Source organism: Belonocnema kinseyi, chromosome 3 (genome assembly GCF_010883055.1).
Source record: "Belonocnema kinseyi isolate 2016_QV_RU_SX_M_011 chromosome 3, B_treatae_v1, whole genome shotgun sequence".
Taxonomy (NCBI): domain Eukaryota; kingdom Metazoa; phylum Arthropoda; class Insecta; order Hymenoptera; family Cynipidae; genus Belonocnema; species Belonocnema kinseyi.
Genome location: NC_046659.1, coordinates 139129657 through 139150693, shown reverse-complemented (window position 1 = coordinate 139150693; position 21037 = coordinate 139129657). Strand labels below are relative to the sequence as shown.

Genomic DNA, 21037 nt, shown 5'->3' with positions numbered 1-21037 from the left:
CCCCCCCCCCCTAAAAATGGAGGGGCAGACGGAGGCTCTCGTGGTGCTAATAGGCGAGATCAGAGAGTTGCGGGAGGACGTAAGGGAGCTATAGAGCAGATGGAAAGTATGAGGGATCACCTGAGGGTAAGAGATGGCAGATGGGAAAAGAAAGGAAAAGAGATGAGGGCGAAAGTAGAAGCATTGCAGAGGAAGTTAGCGTCTGTGAGCAAGAAAAAAGAGAATAAAACAAAGGTTGATGGAAGACGATATTAGAGTGTGGAAGGAAAAGAGGGGGAAAAGGCTGGAAAATATAGAGGACATATCTGGAATGGATGCAGATGACAGGGAAATGGAAATGGGAAATGGAGTTGAGGATGCAAAGAAGAGAGAAGACAGATAGGAGAAATAATACAGTAATAAGAGGATTGAAGCTAAAGAGCGGGGAGGAAAGGGTGGGGGTGGAACCACTGATACAGAGCATAGGGCGGGTTGAAGGCAAGGTAGGGAATGTTAGAATTGAGAGGAGAAAAGACAATGAAATGACAGTGGTGGAATTGGAGAGCTGGGAAGAAAAATTGGGGGTAATGCGTAATAAAAATAGGATAAAGGACAAGGAGATTTTTATCTATCAAGATTTAATGAGATTTGATGAGATTTGATGAGGAAGGAAAGGGACGTCCAGAGAATGCTAAATGATAGAGCTAGAAACGAGAGGCGTGAAGGGAGAGCAGCGAAGGTAGGTTATCAAAAAATTAAAATAGACGAGGAAATGTGGGTATGGAACGAGGAGAAGGAGGTGTTAAAGAAAGTGCAGGGGAACTTGTTTCGTGGGAAGTATGAGGGTGAGAGTAAAGCAGGGTAGAGGAGTGTTAAAAGTGCTGTACTGGAACGTAGCAAGGGTAAACGAGAAAGATGAGGATTTCTGAAGGTTTATTCGGGAATTTGATGTGATTTGACTGGTAGAGACATGGGTAGAGAGGAAGGGATGGGACAAAGTAAAGCTAGAGTTTCCAGGCGGGTATAGGTGGAGGCTACAGGAGGACGTCAAACTAAAGATGAATAGCAGGACTTGTGGAGGGTTTATAACAGGGGTTAGGGATGGATTGGAGGCAGAAGTTCATGAAGAGGGAGAGCAGAAGGACGTGCAAATGAGGGCTGTAAAGATAGGAGGAGTTATGTATAAGTTTGTTACTATCTACAAAGAGGAAAGGATGAAAAGGATTAAAGAAAGGGTGGAAAACTTACGAGGAGAAAGAGATAAGGCTATGTTGGTACTAGGGGGAGGGGCTAATGGGAAAATTAGGAGGGGGAGTGGCCTGTACCGGGAAGGGGAGAACTTCAAAAGAAAATCGAACTGCAAGACGATTTAAGAAGTGTTAAGGTGAAAGCGGACGTATGGAAGATAATAAGTAGCTTTAGCAAACGTAGTGTGGGTATAAGATATAATTGACATATAGGCTGAGCAAGGATGTTAAGGGAAAATGAATATTGCCGGAGACGCAGACGGGCTTTAGGTAGGGGAGGAGTACCATTGACATTCGAAACATTTACATTAATCTAAAAAATACAAATCTTCAACAAATTAGATAAATAACTGACCAAAACTGACTAACTTTTACATTCAAAACATGATAATTTCAAACAAAATATCTTACATCACTCGTAGGGTTACGAGGAAAACTATGACCTTCGACCATGGCTTTGCTATTCGTCTTGCGAACATTGATCTCTTCGCGCCAAAGACGTGCCTAACACTTTTTGTGATTTATATACTGTTACGTAATTTCTATAGCTTTCACGGCAGTCCAAAGGATATCGCATGAATTTATCAAGGCATTTTATATTATAATTACAAAGACTTCAAAGGAATTTTTTAGGATGGCTTTAAGTGATTTTTTTTACGAATTCCAATAAATATAAACAAAATTCTGAACACTTTATAATATTTCCATAAATTGCAAAAAATTTTAGGAGAATTCAAGGATTTCGTAGGATCATGAAAAATCATCAAAAATATATTTGTTTCTTATTTTAAAATTAAATTTTATTCTGAGCTGCCTTGGGAAATGTATTATTTCAATGAATTTATATGATTATAATTCATAATTCGCATTGGTATTAAAACATACGTGTTAAAAATATAATAATGCTATGCTCAATGCTTAAATGTTTCAACTTCATCTATTATAGAAGCTGAAATTAAAAAAAAATCAGTTTTCTGTTATTGTGATCAAAAAATTTTAATTCAATTTTCACTCTACAAAAGTTTAAACATATTTTACCTGCATTATGCGTGTTTCATGATATTGTGAAATTGTATATATAATGAAACAAATTTTGTATCAACTGTTATAAAATCATTATATGCAGCTTGAATCTTTCCGTTAGTGTGACTCTTTCACACTAAAATACAGTGGCTCTTGTCACACAAAAATAAGATTGATCATGTCTGTCATGCCAACTGGTGCGACAACTTTATAAAATCACACTAACTGGTGCGACAAATTTATTACGTCAATCACCTACTACTGGAGTTCACTGGAGGCGCACTAGTGGCAGAATCGCGTCGTGTTAGGTATTTTTCACTACAATTTTCCATCTTTATCAGTAAAACTTTCAATTTCATGGTAGAGTAACTGAAACTTCCAGATGCTTAATTGTAAAAAAATTGCATTTTGTGCAGCGATAAGTACATAAATCGTTGTGATAGGGTGTTGCAATTATTATTACATATTCGTGTTTTATCGGAAGTATGTAGATTATTTATTGATCAAATGGACTATAAGGGTCAATGTTTAATTACAAAATTGTTTCCATAGTATTCCAGTAAAACTCCTGCAGCTTTAACCGTATTCTTGGAGTCAACGGAAGTATGCGAGAAATCTGTGAGTTCTTTAAGTGGTTTTTTCATCCTATTAAACGTTTAAAAACGTGCATACTACAGAAAATAATTGAATCTGATTTTTGTTACAGAATGGAGAACCGTAACGTTCCCGTAGAAATTCAAATTTAAGAAACTGATGTGTTATTAGTTTTAATAGTTATATTTTCAGATTTTTATTATAATTCACTTTCCATCTTTATTTTATAATATATAGGAGTTTATTATATTTATAAACTAGAAAAAAAATCCTATAGGACGATAAATGTTTTTATATTCTTTTAGCGTTTATCCACTTTTTAAATAATTAATTAATTCAATCAAATACATTCAATCAATACAATACACGCTATTTGGAGCCATCAGTCACAATTTGCAGCGACCAGTTACACCAGTTTAGAGGAATGAGTCACACCATTTAGAGATTTAATGATTACAATTGATACTGAAACTCTTGAGATTATTTTAATTTACATTTAATGTGCCAAAAAATATTAACAAAAAGTTTTCAAAAATTAAAATTCCCATGTGTATTTTTCTCCTAAATAACACAGCATTTTTTGCATTTAAAGTATCGGGCAGGATATAGCGGTAGGTTAAGAAGTCCGTGCAAACTCAAAAAGATGGCACTACTAGTGCGTACCATGTAGGTATTTCGCATTAAATTTTTAATAATAAGTAATCTACGAAACCCACGCTGTATGAAAGAGATTAATATAGACTTCTCAACATTAAACATTCAGTTTATTACAACTGAGTACATTGGGCGTACCTGTCTGATATCTGAACACCAGACGTAAACGAGCCGCCTGGCAACCAACAACTAGCTTGCCTTTTTCTTTTCTTCCATGACAGAAGTGACTCCCGCCCAAAGCCGATTACTCCGCTGATTGGAGGGAGAAAATGAAATTCTTTACAATACTGTTCAGTCGGCGAAAGTCGCTACACATTCGTCATTACCGTTCTTTTTAAGGGTCATGTGTATAGATGATGCCCACGGGATGCCTGAAGATGCCCTCGTTGAGCATTTGTTGGAATTGCTACTTGGCAATCGCTAATTTATCAGGTGATAGCCGTCGGCCTCTTTCCACGACAGGTGGCCCTTGAGTTTGAATGTGATGTTGTACATTCTTTGCCTGGAATTCTGAGGCCTAATTGGTGCCAGTTATTGCGTAAATTGAGGTCTGCTCTCGTACTAAATCTTTCATGATAAAAGCAATCACGGTTACTACATACGCTGCGTGATCGACTCTGATCAGAACGTGATTTGAAACGCAAGAGCGTTGTGGAGCGTTCTCGAGATATACCGCATACTTCTTTCGCGAGATCTTCAAGTTGTTCGGTTAGTTCACTAAGCAGGAGTACAAAGTCGGTTTGAGAGGCAGAAGTATCGGACTTTACGGCGGCTACGCGTGCCTTTTTGAGTCTGGCTGATTCGTCGACCTTCTCGGCTAGAAGGGCACGGACTTGAGTATCATCAACTTTATCCGCTACTAGAATGACTCTCATGTGACCTGTGATATCGTCAAAAAGATTGCCTTAATGACGTCGTCATTGCCACCGCCAGCATTTGAATTGCGTAGACGGTCTAATAGAAGTGATGATTTTCTTAGTACATGGAATCGAGATAAAGTAAAGCAACAACTCTTGTTAATTTCTGTTAATATATCAGCGAGCAAAAACTTAAGTTTAGAGAGAGTTCATACACAAACACGTTCTTAAGACGCAAAGATTCTCAAGCTTAAGAGGTAAAACCTGCAAACTAAATCCAAGTAATTGCGAAAGTTTGCTTTTTTTAATTGGGCGATTTAATTGCGCTGAAGTAGGGTTAGAAAAACGTATGTATGTAAGTCTAATGTGTGCCTGAAAACATGGCGGGGTGAAATGTTTGACACGTTAAACTACTATCGGCGAGAAAATTCGAGTCCTCTGGCTTTGACGTTGAATAAGTAAGTGAAGAAAAAATGGTAGGCAATTTGTACGAAGACAACAAGAAGCACATAGTTTCTTCAAATTGAAAATTATTACAGATAGTTCAGCTAACTACCTCCAATTTAAATCACTTCATTATCTTAATTAGAACTGAAAATAATGCGGTCGCATATTTATCCACAAAAAACGAACAATTATTTATATTTTGCAAATTTTTCAACGGCAATCTGTTCAGAAATGTTTAATGTACCACCATTAATTTTTTCAGGATTTTTCCTATTATGTTTTCAATAAAAAACTATGCTTTAAAGTTCACTGTTTTTAAAAGCTATCAAATTTACCTACTCTTCATCGTATTTTCATATCTGTAAGCTACAAATACTTTTTTGGAATATTACTTTTCGGCTCATTAACGTACAACATTTGCCCCTTTAAAATTATACCTCTTTCATTAACGTCAAACTCCAAAAGTGTGCAATTAGCGTCCCTTAACCTCAGTAATAATTATTTAGTTCTACAAGTCTGCAGTGGAAAATAATACATCCAGAATGAGTAGTTAGCATCGTCGCTAGATGTAAACGAGCCACCTGGCAACCAACAACAAGCTTGCCTTTTTTGTTTCTACTGCGACCGAAAGAAGTGACTCCCGCACAAAGCGACCCACTCCGTTGACTGAAGGGCGGGAATCGGTAACAATCGGTGATTGTTCATTATTAGCATTATAGCTTGATAGTTGGACAACATGTCCTGGCGGTACAATATTGCGCGAGGCGTTTGAATATGAATCCATAATAATTTCAAGTTTGCTAGAATTTGTAGTTTCATTTTATAACGAAAAATAGAAATAAGACTTACAAAGTTTAATAGATTTATAAAAGTTATGTTCTCAGCTCAGTTTAAAATACAGAAATAAGAATGAAAGAACATAATTTGAACAAACTTAAAAATGTTATTTACGAAAAGTAGTTAGAAAGATCACGAAATGAAATTTAAAGATATTGCGTAGAATCATCAAATTAATAAGGAGAAAACTATGTGTTGACTAGTTTGAAACAGTATTGACATTGATTATTGGAAGTGAGAAAACTATAAGAATCTGCGTATATTTTACTACTGTCAGTTATTTGACGTGTTTGCTAGTTAAATGTGAAATGAGATTTAGGATTTAATTGAGGAAACGCGGTTAATGGGAGTTTTTCAGAAAACGAACTAAGCCGGGTTTGCATCACGAGTTGACTTAATATTTAAATTATGCATTAGTTAGTTTGCGGGTACTAATTCGATTTTTGATTGGCTGGACACCTGAGTGTGAATTAGAGTAGGATTGCACGGGAGATCACTGCGCGATCCGGGTGCCCACGAACACCATCGATTTCCAAGATCAGCTTTTGATTGAGTCAAAAGTCGAGTCGGAGTTTCTGATAAACGAAGGTATTCTCACAGTCGTAAAAGAATTCGTTCTAAATTTAATTATTTTTATTAAATATAAAATTCAAATGTATACAATTTTCGCGCCATTTGACTTGTGACCGTCACATACCGAGATTACTTTCAGTTAGTGGCATCTCTTGAAAAACACACACAAACATCCATCCGTAGTCCATACCCGACTATCACTGCGTTTGTGGTTCACTTCTATCGAGCAAATGAAGTGACTTACCAAAAACTGATGAAAGAGAATTTCATGTATTCATCAGAAATTTCAGTACTTAAGACAAATCCACAGCTTCGATATGAATGGTTAATAAGTGGCCTCAAATTTTTCGGAGATGGTCACAAGAACACAAGGGAGGCTGGACGTTCTGGATGCCCTGTTGAGGCCAAAACTCCAAAAATGATTGACAGAGTCCACGATGTGGTGACGGATGATAGGAATCTCAAAGGAAATGGTACATAATATTTTGTATCAATATTCAGACATGAGAAAGCTATTCGCAAGATTGGTGCCGATATTTCTCAGAGTTGACCAAACACGAAATCGTTTGACGTGTTTCAAGGATGTTTTGCAGTTGTCACAGCGGAATCCACCGGACTCTTCCCAGTGGGCACAACATTTGGCGACGTCTTTACGACATCGTTACGACATCTTTACGGAAACTTTACAACATCCTATGTCCATGTCGTTTTGGTGTCTTTGCGATATCGTAAAGACACCTTAACGACATGGACATAGGATGTCGTAAAGTTGTCGTAAAAATGTCGTAACGATGTCGTAAAGACGTCGCCAAATTTTTTGCCCATTGGGTAGACATAGTTTCGTCACTATAGATAAAACATGGAAAGAGCACGCCACGCATGAGACCAAGGCGAACAACGCTTTTCAGCCGCGAATTTTATCGCGATTCTCTTTTGGGATTCACAAGGAGAAATCTTCATCGACTATGTGGGAAATTTTGAAAAGCGTATACTATACATCGTTACTCAACTGTTTGAAAACCGAGCTTGAAGAAAAAAATTCGAAAAAAAGCCCTACTCCATCTCATTCCACATTCCCCTATTCTCTAGATTTGTCTTCCTCGGATTACTACCTTTTCCCTAATATGAGAGTGGGGGGCAAAATATTTTTTACGGTTTGTTACGGAAGGGGAAAAGGAGTCCTACACTCGTGTACGTAATTTTTCAAATTCGCGCACTTTTTCTCTGAAAGGATATCTTCCTGGTTATAAATTTTTTTATTTGGTTGAAAATTCAACAATTTTTTAAAAAGACATCATTTTCGTTGCAAATTCAATTGCTTTGTTATGAAATCGTTCTTTTGGGTTAAACACTGTTCGGTTGAAAATTCAACCCTTTTTGGAAGTTTGTCTTTTTCATTTTAAAATTCACCTGCTTAGGCGGAAGTTACATCTTCCTTGGATAAAAATTCATCTGTTTAGTTGAAAATTCAACAATTTTTCAGAAACGCCATACTTGATGGTTGAAAATTCTGCTACTTTCTTAAAAATGTAATCATTTCGTAGACAATTTACTTTTTGTGTGAATTTTATATTTCCGTGTTGAAAAGAGAACTGAAATTTTTTTCTGGGTGAAAATTTAACTATTTATTTTTAAGCAAAATTTTTTCAATTCATATATTTTAAGATAAATTTGATCTTTTCTGGATAAAAGTGCAACTATTTGGTAGAGAATTCAACTTTTTTTTAGTGCATCCTTTTTGATAGAAAATTCGTGTTTTTGGATTAGAAATTAATATTTTTTGTAGAAAATTATTTTTCATAAAAAAATGCATATTTTTATTTTAAAAAGTCAACTTGTAACTTTTTTAGATAAAAATTCAACTGTAAAAACTTTTAAAAAATAACGTAAAATATATTTGAAATCCTATGATAATTTTATTAATTGATCCGCAGTATCAATGAAATAAAAGCTATTAAATATTAAAAGAAACTAATTGAATTGAGAAGAATTAGGAAAATTTATAATGATTCAAGTAAATTAAAAAAATTTATAAGAATTCAGGATAAATTAATAAGAATGCGGGGTGAATTCTAAAAACTAATCTAAGAAGTCTTCAAATCTTTAAAACACTACTTCAAATTATTCACTTCAAATTAGTAAAATTAACTTTTTTTTTAATTTCTTGGAAACTTTTAGAATTCTCTAGAATACACTGAAATACACTGAAATATTTCAAAATAATTTAAGAGAATTAAGAAATATGTATTGAATATGTATAATCATTGTTTTCAAACATTCATATAAACAAATTCAAAATTTACACTTCTATCACTGATATATAGTATACATTATATGCTAAAATTAATATATCGTAAAAGTAGTAAATAAAATTTAATAATAAATGCATGTGATATAGATGTATTAAATTATATAATGTTTATATCAACATTTTATTTTTCAATTTCAACTGTAAGAAAAATACAGACGCATAAACAGAATTTCAATTTATATTTGAAGGGAGCATAATTAAATTACTTTCTTGTCAATTAACAGTAAAAATAATATTCTTATATCAAGTGAAAGATACGCTTTTTCTATACTTTCATTGCATTATTTACATTTGAATGATTTTGAAAATAAAAACTGACCATAGACGGTTACGATTGGTTATTTACATTAAAAAGCTAAGCTTCCATTTATACTTTGATCCTGTAATATGAAATATGGCAAAATTAGTTTTTGTTTTTTGTATTGGAAATTAATTTTATTAATAAAAAAATGTGTCTTCTTTTGGTAGAAAATGCATCTTTCGAGATAAAAATTGAACGCATTGCTAGTCCAACAACAGTGAAGTGACAGTGAGGATTTTTTGGGAGTGTTGCACTGGAGTGCAACATCCGGTTGAAGATGGCAACCCAACCAAGTATCCCCCAAGTGCAACAAAGCCTACGCTTACTACTTAAATCAACCCCCCCCCCCATCCATAAACTTATATGGCAGCCGCAGTTAGAGACCAGTTTTCAAAATTATCAAGCTATAGTAATCGACTCAATACCGGATATCACCATCGATGAATACATTCATGCAATCGGAAAACTGGTATATTCTAGAAAAATCAGATTTGCCTCTAGAATATGAAACCGTCGAGTTTGCTTTTACTTCGTCAGTAAACAAACAACAGACTACTTTATCAGTAATCAAGACGCAATTCCTAACATGCAAGCAAACTCAACAGAACAAAGGATGAAAGCAGACATACTAAACCCAATATCAGAGAATCCGGCTTTCCCTGACCTTCCAGCATCAAAAAGTTACCCCCTCATGGTTATCACTTCCTCAGAAAAAAGGTCCACACTTGGATACTGCATCTGCCACATCAACAGAGAACATTAAAGACACTTCTAGAAACAATTCATTAAATAAAGCTGTTAACAAAGAAGATTGGACGACAGTAGATAACAAGATAAAAAGAAAAAGTGAGAAAACCAAAACTTATCCATCCAAATCAGGAAAAACAACTAAAGCGATATCAGAGTCAATTAAAGACATTAAAGAAAATTCCAAGGACAAATATATCCTTGATTACTTAGAGTACAAAAGCTTTTCCGAAAACGCTACATTTGTATCTGACCTTGCCTTGATAGCAAAGGATTATTGTGACGACCTGAGGCCTCTTTTCTCCATGATGGAGGACATGGAGGACATGGAGAACCCCACCTGAAAGATCGGGGTAGTAAAATCAAGCACACGAGAATTTACAACAAACTAAAAAAGTCAGTTAAAGTACAGGAAAATGTTACTCCTCAAGATGAGTTAGAAGCCACATTTATATTCCCAATTGGTTACGTCTATGCATTCAATACATAACAAATTTAATACTTTGATTACCTAAACCTTTTAAAAGTAGGTGATTTCAATAGTCATAACACACTTTGGGGTTCCAAACGTACTGACCAAAAAGGAAAAATATTAAGTGAACGTTTAAGTAATTTAAACCTAATGCTCCTGAACTACACTAACCCAGCATACTTTAACATCGCTAACGGATCCTTTAGTTCAATAGACCACTTAATCTACAGTGCTTCCTTAGACACCGCTTAAAGTGGGAAGTAATAGAACATCTTTGTAATAGCGACCACTTTCCCATTTTAATTGAACTAACAAACCCTTATCAGAGCATATATGAAAAAGAGACTCGATGGATGTAACGCCAAGCCGATTGGATACATTTTCAAAAGTTTATGGATGAAAAAATTAAAGGATTAGTCAATTCGACTCAAGACAAATGGAACCATATATAGATGACCTAATACCTAAAACCTCAAATAAATCCCAAAAACACCAAGTTCTCTGTTGAAATAAAGAAGTCGATAAAGTTCTCAAAGATAAAAAGCATGCATTAAATGTATATAAAAACTTTATAATACAGAAAACGGAAAAGAATGGAAAAAACTTCAATCCTTGTCATGTAGAAGAAACAATCTTACAGCAGAAAATCTTGGGCTAACTACATCTCCTTTCTGAAGCAGCTTGCTCCTAGTGCTACATCATGGGGGAAGATTGATATAATTCGAGTAAATTCAAATCCCCTTACCCTATTTTTACTCATAAAAGATGATAACTCTATACTAATGGACCCCGTTGAAATGGAAAACGAAATTTTTGATTGCTTCGCAAAAAACTTCGGTGGCTCAAACTACAATCAAAATTTCTTGCAATTTGAAAATAGCAGTATTGATCAGAAAACCAATTTTTCCCCGGATGAAATTTCGCCTGTAAATTCTCCCATTACTATTACTGAACTCAGGTCGACACTTAGTGTAAAAACACTAGTCTTGGACCAGATAAAATACCAAATCCTTCCCTAAAAAAACTTTTAAATAAATCTGAAGTCTATCTCATCAAGATCTTTAACTTCAAATAAAAAAGATTTTTAATAAAAGTCTTCGACGGTTCTTAGAAAAAGAAAAGTTTTTTTATCCAAATCAGAGAGGCTTCAGACAAAACCAAAGCACCCTGGATCCACTTATCAACTTAGAAACCGAAATTTGTGATGCATTTATAAACAATCGGCATCTCCTCACAGTATCCTTGGATGCCAAAAAGAAGTATGAAGTGGTCTGGCGAACACGAATAATACAGATCCTTTCTAACAAAAAAGTACGGGGTTCAATGCTCACATTTATCCACAGCTTTCTCTTACACAGATACATTCCAATGAGAGATAATGTTCATCTATGCAAAACAGTTTAATTATTAATGGAGTTCCTCAGGGATCCGTACTCTGTGTTACATAATTTTTGTTAACACTTATTGACGTTACAGAAAACTTACCCAACCCAGTTAAAAGCAGAAAATTTGTAGATGACATCACGATCTATTGCTAAGAGAAGTATATCTAAACCTCTGAAAGGTTCATACAAAAATATCTAAATTACCTTCAGGATTAGTCCGACATTACCGGCTTCAAATTCTCCACAAAAAGACAATGTGCATTCTTTTATGTAAAAATAGTTCCAGTTCAGGAACGCAATTCTTCACCTCAACAACAATGAACTAATTGTCATTGATACCGTCAAAATTCTAGATCTAATTTTCGACAAAATCTCACATGGTTACCCTACATCACTCAACTCAAAGACGACTGTAAATGCGGACTAAACATACTCAAAACTCTAGGCAAAAGAAACTGTGGAGCTGACCAACAGCTCCTTATAAAAACATTCAACGCACTTGTAAGGTCTAAACTAGATTATGGATATATATTCCACAACTCGGCAAAACCTATTATCCTACATAAACTATCACCTATACAAAATGCAGGACTTAGATTGGCCTTAGTAGTGTTTTGTGCAAGCCCCACTAGTAGCATCTTTAGCGAAGCCAGTGAGCCTCCCCTGTTTATCAGAAGAAAAAAGCTAACGCTATCACATGCTACTGAACTGGCTTCCACACCTGAAACCTCTGTCTAAAACAGTACCTTTAAGTGAATTCACAAAAAAAACTAGGAGCCATTCTACATTAGAGTAAAACAAGTTATAAACGAAGCAAATATGAAACTATCAACTTTGCACAAAGAAGACCTCATTTATACCCACTGTGGGAAATCCCGCTACCGGGAACTTTCTTGAGACTTCACGACGTACCCAAAAACCAAATCAAAGCAATGCAATACAAAGACATCTTTGAAAATCTCTTAAAAAACTACTCCAACTCTATCCAAATTTATACTGATGGGTCAAAGTCAAATGCAGAAACGGGATGTGTAGTAGTAACATCTGAAAGCTAATTAACATTCAAACTGCCAGACACTTACCCCATATTCAGATGTGAAATGTATCTAATCTTTTGAACCAAATATAATTTTTCAGAACTATATCATCCAATTGAATTATTATTATATCTTTTTTTTGGTAAGAAATTTATCTTTTGGGATGAAAATTCTGCTATTTGGTTGATGATTTTTTTTAAATTGAAGATTCATTATTTTATTTAAAACTTTTTATCGTTGCATAAAGATTTAACTGTTTTGTAGAAAACTCTTTTTCTTTCATCATTTCTTTGCTTAAAACTTTAACTATTTTAATAAATATTCTTTTTTTAACGAATTTTTTAACTTTAAATTCGACTATTTTTATATGCTTTGTTAAAAATTTAACTACAGTTAAACCCTTCAATAGCCCTTCCTTCTATAACCCTTCCAAAAATTGACGCCGCGCCGCTGTTAGGTGTAAGAGGAGCTGCGCTAGGTGCGCAGGGTCTGCAGCTGTTACACACGTCCAACACTCAAGCGTCAACAACCAAAAGAGGAGGGGGCTATAATGAGTTCGTGCCCACTCACTGTCAGCGTCAATATCAGTGCTATAGAAGATTTTCAATGTATTTTGTTTCAAACTTATCTTTTTTCAGTAAAAAATTCATGTTTCGGGGTAAAAATTTAACCATTGGGTTGAATTTTTTTTTAATTAGAGATTATTTATTTTATCTCAAACTTAATTTCTTTTAATTTCGTTTCATTTTAATTCCAATTCATACTTTTATTGTAATGAAAATTATTTTTCTAACTGAAATTTCAAGTATTCAATTTCTTGTCAGAATATAATCTTCTTTGACAGGCATTTTGTCTATTTTGATGAAAAATTGTCTTTTTTGGTAGAAAATTCATCTTTTAGGATAAAAAATTTAACTATTTGGGTTAACTATTTATTTTTTTCAATTAAAGCTTTATTATTTTATTTGATACATAATTTCTTTGTTCAAAACTTTAACGAGTTTGCTGAATTTCAATTTTTTCAATTAATTGCTTTGTTGAAAATCTAACTATTTTGTTCAAAATTTATCTTCTTTTAGTATTAAAATCATATTTTGGGATGAAAATTCATCTATTGGGTTTGCATTTTTTTTTTAATTAGAGATTCGTTATTTTATTTAAAACTTCATTTATTTACTTAAAACTTTAAATATTTAGTAAAAAATTCTTTCTTTTTTGTTTTTTTTTCTTTTTTTAAAAATAAATTTTGTAGCTGAAAATTTAATTATTCCGTTTCTAGTAGAAAACTTGCCTTTTTTGTGGAAATTTTATCTTTTGGGTTGAAAATTTTACTTTTGGATTTAGAATTAATGTTTTGCAATTAAAGATTCATTATTTTATTCAAAACATAATTCAATATTTTGTTGAAAAATTTTTTTTTGTTAAAGTAGAATTTTTTACTAACAATTTAAGTATTTTAATCTGTTTGGTTGAAAATTTAACTTTTTTGTTGCAAATTTATCTATTCGTAAAAAATTCATCTTTTGGGATGAAAATTTAACTATTGGTTTGAATTTTTTTGAAACTAAAGATTAATTATCTTATTTGAAACTTTTGTTAAAAATTATTTTTCTCTATTTTGTTAAAACTGAATTTTTACTGGACATTCAAGTATTTTAATCTGCTTGGTTGAAAATTTAACTATTTTGGTGCGAATGTATACTTTCTTTAGTAAAAAATACATCTTTTGGGATGAAAATTCAAATATTTGGTTGCAGATTTTTTCTAATTGAACATTAATTGTTTTATTTAAAATCTAACTTTATTGCCTAAAACTATAACTGTTAGGACGACAATTTTTTTTATTAGTTAAAAATGCATTTTTAAATAGAAAATTCAGTGACTCCGGTTCTTGGCGAAAATTTATCTCATTGCCCTAAAACATTTTTGACTTTGTCTAAAATTTTAGCTGAGGTTATTGAATTAGAATTTTTATTTTTTCAAATAGAAAATAAAAACATGAACGTAGTGTCATCGAGACAATCGGAAGTTTGAGGCGATACAACCGTCGTTCCTATGTAAGTATTTACATACTATCTCAGTTGAATTTTTTGATAGGCCAAACTTAAAAAAATTAAGATTTTTCATTATTTGAAACAAAAAATTTTTGTAGAGTATTAGAAAAATTTTGTCAAAGTATTTGGTACACGTCAAAAATAAATGCAAATTGTCTTTATCGCATTTTCAATTTCGATAAAAATTGAAGAAATTATATGCCATTCAACATTTTGAAAATTGGAAAGAAAAATATCTATTTTTTATAGATTAACAATTATCAACCCAGAAATGTTTTTAAGAGATCTTTAAGGTATTATTTATTGTATACTTCAACAAGATTTACAAATTATTTTGAGGAACTTTTGAAATTGGACACAAATTCAAAATGTTCTAGGTTAATTAATCAAAGTAGAGTTGCCTTAGAACTGAAGTTTTAACGAACGAAATCAAAAGCCACGGCTTCATCTCTTTTATTTAGTGAATTGAAAAAATGCATCTTTTTTAATAACATAATAATTATGAAAGAATTAAAATGCGCATACATGGTAACGATGCCAACGACATTGTATCAATTTTGAAAGAGGATCTTTTAAATAGTCGGTTCGGTAAGATATTCGGTCCAGAAAATATTCGCATTGCCGAAACAGCTAATAATTCAGCTTTCTAGTACAATTTTATGAGGCATCTCATATACCGGGTTTTTATACATATCCTGAAAAAAAAATCCCTGACAGTTCTATGCTTCTCTCAGATCCTAATGAAAGTCCTGACGTCTTAAAGCACGTAGAAAACTACGTATGTCAAAAAGTGGGACAGTAAATGATGTTTTTTTTTTAGAAAAAAAAAAGAATTATTTTCCTAATATTTCTGTGAAAACTTTTAATGATTTTTTTTAATGTGCTTCGAGAGAAAATTTAAAAGGGATTTAAAAATATCAAAGGATTCCATACAATTTCAAAGAAGAATTTAGACAGTTTTAAAGAAATGTTTGAATTTGGTAAGATTATTAAATTTGATAAATCAAGTAAATTCAATAAATATTTTTAAAAATGAAAGAGATTTAAATCGAAATTTACACTGTGGCTAGAAATTTAGATTTTTCATGATTTCAAGAATAAACTTTAAAAGCTTTAAAGGAATTTCGAAAGATTTAAAGGAGATAAAACTGTTTATCTTAAAATTCCTAGGAATAATTTAAAAGATTATAAGTAAATTTTTTTACATCTTAAATTAAGTAACATAATTCTTATTACGACTTCTTGTGCAATTTTGTTCCCAAACTTTTTTATTATATGTTGGTTTAAAAATCTACTTTTAAATTTGAGTAACTTGAAGAGATATTAAGAAATTTTCAAAGGAATCGAAAATAATTAAAACTTGCAAAGATTGTTTAAGAATTTAGTAAGTTTTCATGAAAATGAAAAAAATTAATTATAGGTTCCTGGAAATAATTAAAATAATTTTTTATTTCAAAAACTTAATGCTAGGAGATTATTTTGAAGCATTTCAAAAGATTACAAAATGCGTGAAAAATTGTCAAAGTATCTGAACAGTTTTAGAGGCAATTTTTTTAAATTTTGCAAGTTAAAAAAAATCAGGAAAAATTTGAATAATTTTTAAAGATTAGAAGATTAGAAGGCATGACAAAATTAGAAAAAAATAAGTATTTTCATAATTATCGTGTGAAAATTTTTAATGATTTTTTATTTTGAAAAATGTGCTTCCAAAGAAAATTAAAGAAGAGTTTTAAACCCATGAAGCGATTTCCTAAAAATTTGAAATAGAGTGTAGAAGGTTTTAAAATCAACATTTTTGATTGGATAACATTAAAAAGTTTTAAAAAAATGTAAGTAATTGAATAAATTTAATAAATATTAGTAGAATTGATGATATTTAAAAAAATTAAAACTTTGGAAGAGATTTAGAATCGTAGAAGAAACTGATTTGAAAAACTGAAAAACCTAAAAATCCTTGTAGAAAAACATAAAAGATGCGCCTGGAAATTGTGTACAATTATAAGTCTTTAAAAGTAAAATTCGAATGATTTTTTTCGATTTTTGAACAATTTGGAAACATTAAACATTGTAGTAATTAAATACAATTAAAATTTAAGATTTCCATATTAAATTTTGATAAGATACAATGGACATATATGTAAAATAAATAAATAATAATTAAATTCGATAAACTTTCATACTTTTTGTGTGAATGGTAAGGAAACGGACGTCAATTAAACATCCAAATTAATGAACGATTTTCATTTTTCCATTTGAGTACAAAAGACTTATCATTTGATAAAAATGTATTGAAAATTTTCCTTAAATGTGGTGTGGAAAGGAGTTTTGTTATAAAATGTGAGGGATTTTCTAACAGACAACTGCAAACCGTTTTTTAACAATTTTTGTATAATTTGAAAGGCGCTTCTTAATAGTATTTTACTAACTAATGGAGATATTTTTATTATTTCGTTTCTGAAAAATATTCCTTGAGTGTCATATTTAAGTAAAATTTAGAAATAATTATGAAAGTATTATTTTTTTCATTAAAAAAATTAATGTATACAGAATACATTTTTTATGTGATACTATACAAAGACTTATTTTTATGATTATTGTTTTGTCCTTCTAAAATCATGAGATATTTTTTCATAAAATAAATGTTGTTAAATTTATTTTATAATTATTTACAATTACAACTATTTTTCTCTTAAAATCTCCGAGATTGAGATTATAGCCTCAAATAGCATGAAAAGAGATGTATCAAAAAAGAATCTACAGGACTGTAGATTTGGCTAAATTTTTTCTTAAAATTTTGAAAAATCATTCATGATGTAAAAAATTGAATTATAATCTTCTACATTTTCCCAGGAATTAAAAGGAAAAAAATTTTATCTCCTTGAAATCTTTCGAAATTCCTTTAAATCTTCTATAGTTTATTTTTGAAATCTATAAGAGTCTTCTGAATTTCTGTTTTCGTTAGAAAGTTATTGGATTGAAAATTAAATTATTTGTTTGAAAATTAAATTTTCTGCTTAGGAATTTAAATATTTTGTTGAAATTTCGATTTTTTGGGATTAATAATTATTTTTCAACTGAGAATATAACTATTTAATTTTTGGTTGAAACATGATCTTTTTAGTTGAAAATTCAACTATTTGGTTGAAAATTCGCATTTTTGGTGGGTTCAAAATTAATTTTTTCAACTTTGAACTTGACTATAAACTAAAATTTTCAGTTAAAAATGTATTTTTGTAGTCATTTTTTAGGCAGAAAATTTAACTATTTTGTCAGAAATTCGTTTTTTTCGTTAAAAAATAATTGTTTAGTAAAAATATGACTAAGACATGCAGTATTAAATTTGAAAGATTTTAGACCCAGAAATATTGCCTCATATATCTGTTTGCATAAAGTAAATGATATTTTCCTGTTTGCAATAAGTCTAATGGTTCTAATGTAATTCGGGATTTCAAAACCGTAATAAATTTAAGGAGCAGCTAGAACTTCATTCGTGAAGTCGGGAGAGCTCGGATTCCGGCCCGTCCATTTTCGGCTTTACACGAGGCTGGTCTTTGCAGCATTTAACAGAGCCGATTGACCAAAGCTACCAGATCATGGATGCAATTTACCCCCACCATACCTACCTTTTGGGAGCCGCAAAACAGAAGGTGCATGATTATTACCACTGTGAAGTCGCGTGTAATCCGAAAATGTACGATTCAACGAGTATTCAATAGAATACAACAATTTTCAACTAAAAAATATCACTTTTCAATGAAACATAGAATAGTTAAATTTGTGGTTAAAAAAATTAATTTTCAACCAAAAAAAAAATGAATTTTCTACAAAATAGTTGAATTTTCAAAACATAAACTTTCCGACTATATTGATAAATCATCAACCAAAAAAAAATGTATTTTTAACAAAGTAGTTCCACTTTAAACCAGAAAATATGAAAAAATCGTTAAAATCCCGTGTAGAAATTCAAATGGGGAACTAGTCTGGTTCCTGAACAGTCGACCCCACTTAAAGTCGGCGGCTAGTCGGGTCATCTGATTAGCTCCCGACCAGTAGCGTCACGGTAGATTAGTCGGGGACTAGTCAGGTGACCCGACTTATCCTAGTCGGGACCTGATCGGGTACTAGTAGGGGTCATATGATAATACATCCGCGTGAAATATTAACCAAACTCCCAAAAATTTGTGGAATATTAATTTAAAAAAAAAAAACTTCAGCTGGAAGGCAGGAATGGAAGAGCTTCGCTCTGAAGGAACCGCCATTTTGGTTACGGTAGTCTCTGCTACAGGTAATTATGTTTCGTTACATGTGAACTGCTGTCTTAAACACTCGAAGCGTCATTTCTGTTGCGCGAGAGGCGGCACGTCGAGCCCTTGCGGATTTTCTTTGAAGCTACTAGTCCAGAACCACAAGACTCAAATGAAGGTGGTAACAAAATCTGAACTGTACCGTGCTTAATAGTTTACTACTAGTATACTGCCCTTAACTGATTAATCAAAAACTTTTTCTTTTTCCAATTTCAACTACATGAAGGATTAAACTTTATTTACATATGGCAAACCTTTCAGATCAATTTAAAAATAAGCATCTGTACAAATTTAGAGTCTTGTGACTTTCGAGAGACTTTTCACCTACATCTATATGTATCTTTTCCAAAATGGATTTTCTTAAAATTCCATAAAAAGGTATTTATAAATGTCCCTAGAAATTTCGCAATTTTCTAAAAGATACTACAAAAAAATAAGATTACGTCTTTTTGAAGATTTTGATCGTTGTTTTTATAAAAAGCTGATTTCGTATAAAATTACTAACTTAATAATTATTTATTAAATATATTGAAGATGAATTTAACCTTAATAAATCTTTTCTCCAAAAAACTGTGTGAAATTATTGTTAAATAGATTCTTAGTGTTTTAGAATAAAAAATCATTATGCTTTTTTAGATATTACCTCATTTGATAAAACCTCGCCGAAAACTCAAACATAAGAATAACCCGACCAGAGCTCCCCTAGCTCCTGACCAGAGCCTGAAGGTTACTCGCACGGAAATTAGTGAACAAAAAGGCCCGACTAGCCCTTGACCAACCACCGACCAGAGCCCGTTTGAAATTTTGACTAGCCCAACTAGTCCCCGATTAGTTCCCGACTGGGTAATTTGTCAAAATTAATAACCCGATTAGCCCCCGATTAGTGCCCGACTTGTAATAGGGCCAAATGGGGTTATTTCCATAGGGTATTCTTTGAAATCGCTTTAAATTATTGAAATTAATTAAAAATTATGTAGATTGTTTTAAAATATCACAAAATAAATTATTTAAATAAATTGAAAATTCCTTGAAATCTGTTAAAATATCCCAAGATATATCACTTAAAAATCTCATATTAAATTACTGTAAAAAATCGAAAATTCCTTGGAACCTTTTAAAATACTCTTAAATATTTCGAAATCTTCCAAATCCTAAAATATATATCAAATCCGTTCAAATATCCTAATAAATTACTGTTGTCAATTAAAAATTGCTTAGAATCTTTTGAAATTCTCCCATATTTTTAAAATCTTTTGAACACCCTCATTATAATGTTTCTTCTAACACTAAAGGTATTTTAAAAAGTTCAAGATATTTTCAAGAGCTTTAAAAAATTTCAAGAGATTTCAAAATATTTTAAATATTTGAGGATGTTTTAAAAGATATCAAGGATGTTTCAATTAATTTTTTTAATTGAAAGGAATTTCAAAGAATTAAAAAAATGTTAGAAGGGATCTAGTTAAAAACACTAAATTAATTTAGAAAGCTTAAAAACAAATTCTAGGTATTACGAAAGATTCTGAAGTACTTGAAAAATTGGAGAGAATTTTCAAAGATTTCCAGGAATTTTCAATTGATTACAGTTATGCAGTGCATTTTGATCAGATTTTCATAATTTAAGGAAATTTCAAAGAACTAAACAAATTTTAGAAGGGTTATTTAAAAAATTCGAAGTACTCTAGAACTCTTTAAAAAAACTTCTAGGTATTTCAAAAGATTTTAAGGGATTTGAAAAATTTTAGAGAATTTAAAAAGATTCCAAGGAATTTTCAATTAATTTCAATAATTTAGAGCGATTTGAAAGAATTTTAACGATTTTTTTTCATATTTTCAGGTTGAAAGTGGAACGAATTTGTTAAAATTTTTCTTTTTTTGGTTGATGATTCATAAATTAGTTGGATAAATTTATTTTCTGAAAATTTAACTATTTTGTAGAAAATTGATTTGCGTTTTTGGTTAAAAATTAATTTTTTTCAACCGCAAATTTAACTATTCTATGTTTCATTGAAAAGTGATCTTTTTTAGTCGAAAATACTTGTATTCTATTGAATACTTGTTCTTCTTGGTAGAAAATTAACCCTTTATGTCTTTTATTCCAAATTTATCTTTTTTTTTCCCTGGCGGACCGAAGGAACCGAATGGAGCCTCTACAAAGTACCTGTAAAGACCCCATTGGGTCCCCATTCGGTTCCTTTTTAAAAAACTCGAAAAATCA

General features: G+C 31.6%; 1 protein-coding gene across 1 annotated transcript in view; it reads left to right on the top strand.

Annotated features, from left to right (window-relative positions):
• Positions 1-14700: 14700 nt before the first annotated feature.
• LOC117169621 overlaps positions 14701-21037 on the top strand; it is a 36637-nt gene continuing 30300 nt past the window's right edge. The window contains exon 1 of the mRNA XM_033356076.1: positions 14701-14811. The gene's annotated coding sequence lies outside the window, so the exon portion shown is untranslated. The remainder of the gene's footprint in view (positions 14812-21037) is intronic.